Raw genomic sequence first — 11,543 nt, forward strand, 5'->3', positions numbered from 1 at the left:
TTTGACGTTCGGGATTTGGGTTGACTCGGGTTGACTCAGGTTGACTCGAGTTGCGGGTTTCTGAGTCGGTTTTGGGTCCAAAGACGGTTTTAACTCGAAATATTGTTATTTTAATGCAAATGAAGTTATAAAACTTTTGAAATAATTTTTCATATTCGAGTAGTGCATTAAACCATCTCATGTATAGCCAATCCATGCACGCATATAAAAAACACGTTACAGTCCGATCATCATCGAGTGGTTTTTGGAAGGTGCAGATACTAGGTATCTACAGAGCCCCCACTTTGACTGAGGCTTGCACGGGGCGAAAGTCAAAGTATAGCCTCCAGGTAAATCGAATATTACAACATGAAGACCATTGCGATGTCGAGGCGACTCAAAAGGGTTTGAGCTAAGGACCTGCCGTCGGGAAGGGCGACGTCGAGGCGACTCGGGGATTCGAGTCAAGGACCTGCCGTCGGGAACATTTTAGAGGCTGTCGACTTCCGATGCGGGTCGTTTAAAGTCCATTATACTGGGTATTAAGGCTCGCCAGCCATAAGAAGGAGTCATACTTGAGGCATCTTCGGGATACGTCCTTGAATCATTTGCGCGCAAAGGCTCGCCAGCCGTGTTGAATATGATGCGTTTTAAGGCTCGCCGGCCATAGGAATGAGTCATATCTGAGGCATATTCTGGATATGTCCTTTAAATGATTTTTGTTTGTGCACAAAGGTTCACCAGCCATTGAAGGTGCGTAGAGGCTCGCCAGCCATAAGAAGGAGTCATACCTGAGGCATCTTCGGGATATGTCCTTGAATTGCTTCTTGTGTGCGTGCAAAGGCTCGCCAGTTATGTTGAAGGTGATGCGTTTAGAGGCTCGTCAGCCATCGATGGTTGAATGATCGACTGTGGAAAATAGCCTGAAACATCGGGCTTATTTCAAGATATTGTCTGGTAATGACTTCCAACAAGGTTGACGTTGATAGGTTCGGCTAGGGAGCAATCAACTTCGTGGGGATAAATCATCTAAGCAAGGCTCTCTGGAAAACCAATTACCGAGAGCGCTGCATCGGAATCATGAACGATGTTGCGAGGGTCTTTGAAAGACATGTGTGACTTCCATTTCAAAATCGGCACTCGCTGGGGAGTTAAAAACTTCTCAGAACTCGCCAGTGATATGAGTTGCTGCTCGTTGAGCGGTAGCGTATGCCATATAATCGACGCGGTTAAAGCCTTCGGACTTGACAGGTCAATGTTTGTTGTGAAGAACTGAGTACTCAGTTGAAGTGAGTTTATCTTCTCAAGAATATCTGCATGGTTAGTGACCACACAAATCCGCAGTCGCATAGAAAATCACGTTGAATGCAAGCACATAATTATGTAAGCACATAAGCACGTGAAAAGTTAGCATATAAGCAACTAGCACGTAAGCATATAAGCACGTAAGCACATAAGCATGTGAGCAGTTAGCATATAAGCAACTAGCATGTAATATTTCACACCAAGGGAGATAGAAATTTTGAATGTTGTGAAGCTTAAAGGCGAGTATTGTTAATCGTAGATCTGTGATTTGATAGATTGGAGATACGTGACCGTTGCGATACTGACTCACATGGACGTAGACTGACAGACTGACAAATGGGCATTCGTGAACGTGATACAAAGTTAGTAACGACACGACACGGGGGTGACTCTGACAGACTTTTTACATGTATGTTCAACTCCTTAGCCAAGAAAGGGTAACAACGCATATCAAATCCCTGAGGTAGAAGGTCTGCTCGGCTGGGGAACATGAAATGATTATCTTCTCCAAACGTCTTTGCCCTTGTTTGCTTGTTTGAGATCCCTTCTCGAGGTATGATGATTCAGAGAGCGGAACCAAGATCTTGTCATCGTCCGAACCGAGCACTAGGCTATGGGCGGTTTTATTTTGGACTGTAGTTAAGACTCAAAAGATGTTTGAGGATAAAGGACGGGTGGTGTCTCGAAAGAGAAGCCCCCAGAGTGAAAAGGTGGGAATCTGACAAAACAAGGAATGGGTGACGTCTTAACGAAGAAGCCCCCAGTAAAGAGGTATAACATTAATTTTTGCAGCTTGGTGGGCTGCTTTTGAGGATTGATGGTGATGGTTGAGATTGAAAGGGGTATGCGGTTGCATCCTTGTTGGGGGGCTGCCTACGTATTCGCGTGTTTGCGAAATCAAAACAGATCGTAGTTCTGAACTGGTTATTGAGGATTGAAAATTTAAAATGTTATGAAAGGAGTATGCGGTTGTGCCCTTATAATAGGACTGCCTACGTATTCGCGTGTTTGCGAAATCAAACCAGATCGTAGTTCTGCGTGTGTGTGCAATGGGTTGCAAATTGATGGTGTGAAAATTGAAAGTATGTGGGGTTGTGGTTGTGCCCTCGTAATAGTACTGCCTATGTATTTGTGCAAAATTAAATCAGATCGTAGTTCTGAATGTGTGTGCCTAAGCGAGTTGTTAGGACCTTAAAGTGATTTTGAGGTCTATGGTTGTGTCATTGAAGGACTGCCTACGTATTCACGTGAAGTGAAATCAAACCAGATCGTAGTTCTAAATGTGTGTGTGCCTAAGCGAGTTGTTAGGACATTGAAGTGTGTGGGTGTGGACATGGGCCACGTCTCGGTCTGCGGATTTAGGCCGTCTACCGGTCCGCAGTCACGGGCCACCTACACGCCAGCCAATCTGTGGACATGCAGAGGTCTCTTTGAAAGCCACGCTCGGCGGCGTAAAAATGCTTTCGACCGGATCGCTTTGGATCGGTCGGTATCGTCTCGGCAAGGGCCGTGAAACGATGTAGAGATATTCGGAGTCGCCACCAAGCATTTGTGGGATGCTTGGAACCCATTCGAATCCACTTTATACCTCGGTTAATCAAGGCAAAAAGCGGTGTTTGACATAGGTACTAAAGATAAGGACTCGTCCCCCTTTTAGCATTCTATGCCTAAAATGACTCTCGTACGCCCTGGATAAGGCCATCCACCATCCAAAGGTTCTGACTAAGGGGTGAGGGTACGTATTGGGAAGCCCTTTAATCGGACACCCAATCCCGCCCGCGTTAGCGGCCTCTACGGATGAATCGTGGTTGTTTAAGTGCAAAAGTTGATATAACGGTTAAATGCATGAATGCGCATCCAAAAGTTTTAACCTAACATGTGAGCTTTCCTAAGTCGGTTTGTTTATCCAAGTATCAAGTATAAGATGTCAAAGTTGGATTTATATTGATTTACATGTGAAAACGGACATAAAAATCCATTTACCAAGTTCGGATTATGATGCTTAACACGATGCATTTATTTGAAAAAGGATGTTAAATGACAAATTGTAAAAACGTAAGTTTGTCAATCTGATCCGTCATGTATTTGGATTAACCATAATCGGGATCGTCTTAGACAAGTGCTAAAAATGAGGCAGAACAGTGTCAGACAGCCCCATAGGGGCGCGAGCCTATTGGCGAGGGGAGGGGCTCTGCCTAGGTTTTGAAATATGAGAACAGACGGCCACTTGGGGCGCGAGCCATGAGCCGACCCAAGGCGGCGTCTCCTGGTTCTCGAAAAGGTTATTTAAAACCGTATTTATGATTAAATAATTTGCAAATGTTGCTTGCATGAATCGAAATAATTACTATTGTGTTAGTTATATTCGTTGTCGGATTTGCATGTTTGAAAAGCATAGTTTACAAATAGAAATGTAAAATGTTTGATTTGAACTATGTTAAGTTCATTTCTTTGTAATTAGTCAAGTTTGTCATCGTACTCGGATTAAATCGACATAGTATAGAGAACCAAGGATGATAATGAATTATGACTAATATATTTAAAAATATAAACAAATGATAAAAATGGTAAGTAAAAGAAAAGGGTGTTAAAATACCCATTAAAATGTAATTAACTAATAATATCACTGAGTCAAGGATTAAACCGTCATGGTAAAAAGAACCATGGGTGATTATGATTTATGGTTAAAAGTTTGTCATAAAAATGATTTGAAACATTTGAAATAGAAAAACCGATTACAAATAAGAAATGAAATAAAGAGGAAAGACGGGAACAAACATCGGATAAGTCTGACCCAAGACCCACAAGAGGCGCGAGCCACTTTGCATAGCAAAGGGCTTCTGTCTCGGGCCAAAACTCGGTTTTGGCTCGTCTAACCTATATTTGAATCGAGTTATGTATTTTTCATGCTTATGAACTCATAAAAACAGTAAATACATGAAATAAATGATATTTTTACACCCTCAAACTTACGTGTATTGATGTTTGCGACGTAGACGACTTTAGAGACAAGTTTTCTCGTAGCGATTACTAACGATCAAGAAGTTTAATAAAAAGGTGCCTTAAAAAAAGGATTTAGTTTTGAAAATATGTTTGAAAATATGTTAATTAAAACATGTTTATTGATGAATTGAGTTGGTCAAATTGGTCGGTCGAATGCACGGCGATGGTACCAATCAGTATGTGTAAGGCTTGTGTTTACGATCGGTAGGTCGTAAACACGTGTCAAATTTGTGACTTAGGAAGTCGAGTTTAGAAGTTTAAGGGAGAAGTGAGGGGCGAAAGTTCGCGTGTCGATTGTGTTGTGTGATGGTGGGTATTTATAGAGAAATGTGGGATGGTAGGTCGGTGGAGTTTGCGTAGAGACTAAGCAGACACCCCATTGAGGCGCGAGCTACCTCGTGACAGAAAGGGGTGTATTGTCCCTTTCAGAAATTTGGATTTTGCATTTGTTATAACCAATGATTTGTTGGTTGTGATTTATGGTCTTTGATGGTTTCTTAGCCGTGTAAGCTTCCTCTTGGGTGATATTTGGGGTAGGTATTTTGTGTCTTTGACTCGGGTTTGACCCGTGTGAGTCGGGATTTGAATTTCGAGTCGGTTTTGACTCTAAGTAGGGTCATTTTAATGGAAATGACATGATAAAGACATTCATGGCATTATTTTCGACATTTGAGATTTGGTTTGACTCGGGTTTACTCAGGTTGACTCGAGTTGCGGGTTTCTGAGTCGGTTTTGGGTCCGAAGACGGTTTTAACTCTAAATAGTGTTATTTTAATGCAAATGAAGTTAGGAAACTTTTGAAATCATTTTTCATATTCGAGTAGTGCATTAAACCGTCTCATATATAGCCAATCCACGCAGGTATATCAAAAACACGTTACAGTCCGATCATCATCGGGTGGTTTTTAGAAGGTGCAGATACTGGGTATCTATAGAGCCCCCACTTTGACTGAGGCTTGGACGGGGCGAAAGTCAAAGTATGATCTCCAGGTCAATCAAATATTACAACCTGAAGACCATTGCGACGTCGAGGCGACTCAAAAGTGTTTGAGCCAAGGACCTGCCGTCGGGAAGGGCGACGTCGAGGCGACTCGTGGATTCGAGTCAAGGACCTGTCGTCGGGGACATTTTAGAGTCTGTTGAATTCCTATTCGGGTCGTTTAAAGTCCATTAGACTACGTATAAAGGCTCGCCAGCCATAAGAAGGAATCATACCTGAGGTATCTTCGGGATATGTACTTGCGCGTTTGCGGACAAAGGCTCGCCAGCTGTGATAAGGAGTCTTACCTGAGGCATCTTCGGGATACGTCCTTGAGTTGTTTGCAGATAAAGGCTCGCCAGCTGTGATAATGAGTCGTACCTGAGGCATCTTCGGAATACGTCCTTGAGTTGTTTGCGGACAAAGGCTCGCCAGCTGTGATAAGGAGTCGTACCCGAGGAATATTCGGGATACGTCCTTGAGTTGTATCTTGTTTGAGGACAAAGGCTCGCCAGCTTGATGCGGATGTGAAGGGGCTCGCCCGCCGCGGTGCGTTGTAAGGCTCGCCTGCCATGAGAAGGAATCATACCTGAGGCATCTTCGGGAAATGTCCTTGCGCGTTTGCGGACAAAGGCTTGCCAGCTGTGATAAGGAGTCGTACCTGAGGCATCTTCGGGATACGTGCTTGAGTTGTTTGTGGACAAAGGCTCGCCAGCTGTGATAAGGAGTCGTACCTGAGGCATCTTCAAGATACGTCCTTGAGTTGTATCTTGTTTGCGGACAAAGGCTCGCCAGCTTGATGCGGATGTGAAGGGGCTCGCCCGCCATGGTGCGTTGTAAGGCTTGCCAGCCATCGATGGTCGAAAGAACGACTGTGGGAAATAACCTCTTGTGACTTCCATTTGAAAATCAGCACTCGCCGGGGAGTTAGAAACTTCGCAGGACTCGCCGGGGATATGAGTTCTTGCTCGTTGAAAGGTAGCGTATGCCATGTAATTAATGCGGTTGAAGACCTTGGGCTTGACGGGTCGACCTTTGTTGGGAAGAATCCAGTTTTTAGTTGGAGTGCGTTTGTCTTCTCATGATTACCTGCATGGTTAGTGACCACACAAATTCGCATTCGCATAGACAAGCATGTAGCATGCCAGCACATAAGCATGTGAGCAGTTAGCATATAAGCAACTAGAACGTAAGCATATAAGCACGTAAGCACATAAGCATGTGCGCAGTTAGCATATAAGCAACAAGAATATAATATCTCACGCGAAGGGAGATATAAGTTTTGAATGTTTTGAAGCTTAAAGGTGAGTCTTGTTACTCATAGATCTGTGATTTGATAGATTGGAGATATGTGACCGTTACGACATTGACTCACACGGACGCACACTGACAGATTGACAAATGGGCAGTCGTGAACGTGACACAAAGTCAGTGTCTACATAACACGGGGGTGACTTTGACAGACTTTGCACATGTAAGTGTAACTCCTTAGCCAAGAAAGGGTTACAAAGCGCATCAAATCCCTGAGGTAGAAGGTCCGCTCGGCTGGGGAACATGAATTGATTATCTTCTCCGTATCTGGGTCAGGGTGAAAATGGCTTCGACATTATGGAATGTGGAGCTTGGTAATAATGGGTTTGTTTAACAGATAAAAATCTGAAGCTCGAGGGTCACGACGGAAAATTCCGTTTGGTGACTCGAAGGTCGATTGGAGAGAATTACCTCTTGATCATGAATCGAAGAGGTATAGTTTGTGAAAACGTTTCTTGTTATGTGAGCACACTAAAAAGTGGACTCCAAGAATGTAATGAGCATGTGTTGTTCCAGGGAGCAATGTTTTTGAAAACTCTGTATCTGGGTCAGGGTGAAAATGGCTTCAACATTATGAAATGCGGAGCCTGGTAATAAGAGGTTTGCCTAACAGATAAAAAATCTGGAGCAAGAATTTTGTGGTGTTTAGGCCGATGGGTAACGGTTTGTAGTGTGGCGCAGAATGGAGTCTCAAGATTGATGTGGCCTGAGCACGAAATGGTTGGTAAATAATGTGGAATCAGATTCCCATGTCTGGACCTTAAAGGTTAAGGTGTGATATTACGAGCTTGAGGGGGATCCTCAGAAGCCTAGATAGTTCTCCCTGTAGCAGTCTCTAGAAGGACTTAAGGGTGAAGCGATGTTGGTTTTGATCTTGAGGGGAATCCCCAGGATCCTAGATAGGTCTCCCTGTAATAGTCTGTAGAAGGACATAGGGGTGAAGCAGTTTTGGTTGAGGTTTTGGTGTTTGGTGTTTTGGACTTGTGGGTCTGGATTTGGTGTGTTGGACTTCGTTGGTCCTGGGCTTTGGACTTGTGGTCCTGGACTTGGTATTTTGGACTCACTTGTCCAGGATTTTGTGTGTTGGATGCTTCCTTTGGATTTTGGCCTTTTTGGGAAAATGGTTTCAATCTTGTTTTGTTTTGATTTTGGCTTGGGTCTTGGCCGTGACGTTGGGTGAGTAGCCTTCGGCTTTGGTTTTTGCTTTGGCCTTGAACTTTGGCGTTGGGTGAATGGATATTGGCTTGGGCCTTTGATTTTGGCCTTTCGCTTTGGCTTTCGGTGAATGGTTATTGGCTTGGGCCTTTGATTTTGGCCTTTCGCTTTGGCTTTTGATTGAATGGTTATTGGCTTGGGCCTTTGATTTTGGCCTTTCGCTTTGGCTTGCGGTGAATGGTTATTGGCTTGGGCCTTTGATTTTGGCCTTTCGTTTTGGATTTTGATGGAATGGCTATTGGTTTGGGCCTTTGATTTTAGCCTTTCGCTTTGGCTTTCGGTTGAATGGCTATTGGCTTGGGCCTTTGATTTTGGCCTTTGGCTTTGGCTTTGAGGGAATGGCTATTGGCTTGAGCCTTTGATTTAGGCCTTTCGCGTTGGCTTTGAGGGAATGGCTATTGGCTTGGGCCTTTGATTTTGGCCTTTTGCTTTGGCTTTTCTGTTGCTTTGGTTTTTAATTTATTGGTTCTTTGTCGTCCTTCGTTCGAGGCCGGTAAAGGTGCAGATGGGGATGTACCCGTTGGTGAGAGGTTGATACTTGGTGATTGGGTGTTTTTATGGGGAATGGGCTTGCCTTCCGTCATTGATCATGAACAAGGAGATGTTCTGGTTTGTTATCTAGATTCATCGTAGAATCCCTTTGATAGATGCTCTTTCTAAATTGGGTGCTAATGAAAGGTTTCTATTGCCAGACATGGAATAGGTAAAGTGAATGGACACGAAGTTTCGATTTCTCTGCTTACTCGGTACTGAACATCACTCGAGTGTACTCACAATGAATTGGAACATATTGTTTGTTTTAAATCGATTCTCAAATCAATTCTTGTTGTCAACGGGAAATGGTGAAGGGGAGAATATATGATAGTTGGAAATTGTGCTTCTATTTAGATAAATAAGAGGTTAGTACAGACTCGATGAATACATGTGACTCATGGGGACAACCCCCAGTTGTCATTTAGGAATAAAAGGACATACGCTAGGATAGATATGAGAAAGCCTAAGACTCGGACTCGGACTCGGACCCAATCGTAGATACGAACTCCTAATCATCATGTTCCTCCTCGAAGGTCTCCTTCCCAGCATCCAGCGGCATGAATGTCTGGTCTTGAGCATTGACCCACTTGAGCACTTTACTCTCGTTGTTGGGAATGATATGAGGACAATAGTCCATGAGACTTTCATCTCCATGCAGAAAGAGATGTTCATGAGGGTTGTTTTCATCACTTGGTTGGCATAGGGATGAAGCTATCAGTTCATGGTTGTCGATCATATTTTGAATAACATGTTTCAGTTTGAAGCATGTTTCAGTGTCGTGACCTCTTCCTTGATGATATTGGCAATAGGCACTGCCATCTCAGAATTGGGATTTCTTGCATTCAGACGGGTCCGGAGTGGGCCCGACTAGTTGTAGCTTCCCTTCAGTCACAAGCTTTTGAAGAGCTGCGTTATATGTTGTGTTGGGTTTGGTTAATGTCCTTTGAGAACGTTCAACCTTGCTGTTTGGCTTGAGCCATTCATGAGGATTGTCTTGACTGAGAGGTAAAATTATGATTTTGCCAGCTTCAATCATATCTTGAATGGCATGCTTGAGTTTTAAACAAGTTTCGGTGTCATGGCCCTAGCCTTGATGGTATTGGCAATAGGCATTTTCGTTCCAGAAACGAGTTCTTTGGTGTTCAGGTTTGTCCGGAGTCGGGCTAATGGGTTGGAGCATTCCTTCTGAAGTAAGTATCTCCAGAGCGGTGCCATATGTTATTCCCAGATCTGTGAATACCCTTTGATGTTTTCCCATGGTTCTAACATTGGTGTTTTTTGGGATGTTTTTGTGAGTTTTGTTTTTGTTTTTGTCAATCCTGGGCAGAAGCAGGAATTGGTCATTGTCAATGGGAAGTTCTTGGGATGTTGCTTGATGTTTTGAAAGGGATTTTGGTGAGGTGATTTCATTATCTTTGTTTGTGGGTTCATGGAGGTGGGAACCATCGGATGACTCCTCATTTTCAACAGCTGTTGGTTGGTGAATGGAGGGTTGGTGTTCTCTTTGGTAGTCAGGTTCATTTTCGGTATTACCCAACCTTCTCTCCAAATTAGCTACCCGGGTATTCAAGTCATCGATAGCCACTTGCAGCTTTGAGAATATGTTGTTGATGGAGACGGAGAGCATCATTATAGCGCTTTGTATGCCATCCTCATCAATTGCATGAATTTTCTCATCGTCAGGAGAGATGAGAGGAGAGCAGTCTAGGGAAGATTCTTGACTGTGTTTAATAGGGTTTTCAGGAGGGTTGTTTTTGTTGTTTGTTGAGGGAGGTAATGGTAACTCGCCCTTTTCAATCATATCAATGATGGCACCTTTTAGAGGAAGCCACATTTCAGTGTCATGCCTGCGACCTCGGTGATATTGGCAAAAGAGGTTTCCATCCCATTTTCGACCACGCTTGTTTGGTAGAGGGTCTGGAGTTGGACCAATCGGTTTGAGCTTTCCTTGTAAGATTATCCTTTCCAAGGCTGTGGCATAAGGCATACCCAAATCAGGGAAGGACCTATGAGATCGTCTGGTTTTGGTTTTGTGGATGGCAAGTAATCGGTTTTCAAGGAGCTTAACCCTTTGCTCAAAATCAGAAGAGGGAAAATTCCCAGTTATCATGTTGTCGTCAACTTGGAAGAGACGAGTGCTCAAGTTTTCCACGGTAGCTAGGACTCGAAGGACCATGTTGTTGGTTTCGGCAGAAGTCATGGCCGATGTAGCTTGATCGGCTTCTTGGGTTTCTGGTTGGTGATCGATGGCACCCAAGGGATTCCTATTTGACATAACGATAGGCGTTATAACTTGTCTTAGTAAAGGATTGCGCAAACAAAGGCAAGTACGACACATATGTACAAAAAGGCAGTTTCGTCATGGAGACGCGACGGTGTGACTAGGTTATGAGTTCATTAAAGATCGTGAAAGACCTCTTGTGTTTGAACTCTTGGTGCATGACTTTGAACTTAGACTCGAGTGTCGTCTTTGGCATAGTGATGCCTAGACAGACGACTTCTGACTCAGATTTTATGTGCGTTGATGGCACGACGTCGTTAGACAAGACATGTACACAAACTTGACCATTGACCCATAATGTAGGGGAAAGACGGGTTTAAAACCCGACAGGTTTTGACTCTGCTAACGCCATCGGAGATGTCTCGACAATTAGGCGACATGACCTAGACCAGAAGGTAGGTAATAACTTCGGCGGAGACTTGACGTTATCTAGACGACTTGACTTGAAACCGACTGGACTCAAATCGACTCGAGGCTGAATAAAAAAGGTGGACTGAAGTTTTCGAAAATAGAATTTTTCAAAAGGATTCATTTGTCGTTTTATGGATGGCTTCCGAAGAGTAGGGATCTTTAGAAGGTCGGCCAGTTGAAAGGGTTGTCTTAGGTTTGTTTTCAAAAGACGGTTCGAGTTGAGATTGCGGCTCTGAACACAATGCGCTGTTTCCGAAGACGGTTTTTGAAATTCCGAATCATGGATTAGAAAATCGAGAATCGAATAATTTGGAATCGTCATCACAATGGCCATGAAAACGGTTAATTTTGTTTTCAAAGGATTTAAAATTGGGTTGAAAATTTGAAAACGGTTAAATTTGTTTTCAAAGATTGAGTTTTGATTTGAAATCTGAAAACGGTTAAATTTGTTTTCAAAGATTTTATTTTGAATTGAAATTTGAAAACGGTTAAAGTTGTTTTCAAATGATTTGAAATTGGATTTGA

The sequence above is a fragment of the Silene latifolia genome, chromosome 6 (genome assembly GCF_048544455.1).
Source record: "Silene latifolia isolate original U9 population chromosome 6, ASM4854445v1, whole genome shotgun sequence".
Lineage (NCBI taxonomy): Eukaryota > Viridiplantae > Streptophyta > Magnoliopsida > Caryophyllales > Caryophyllaceae > Silene > Silene latifolia.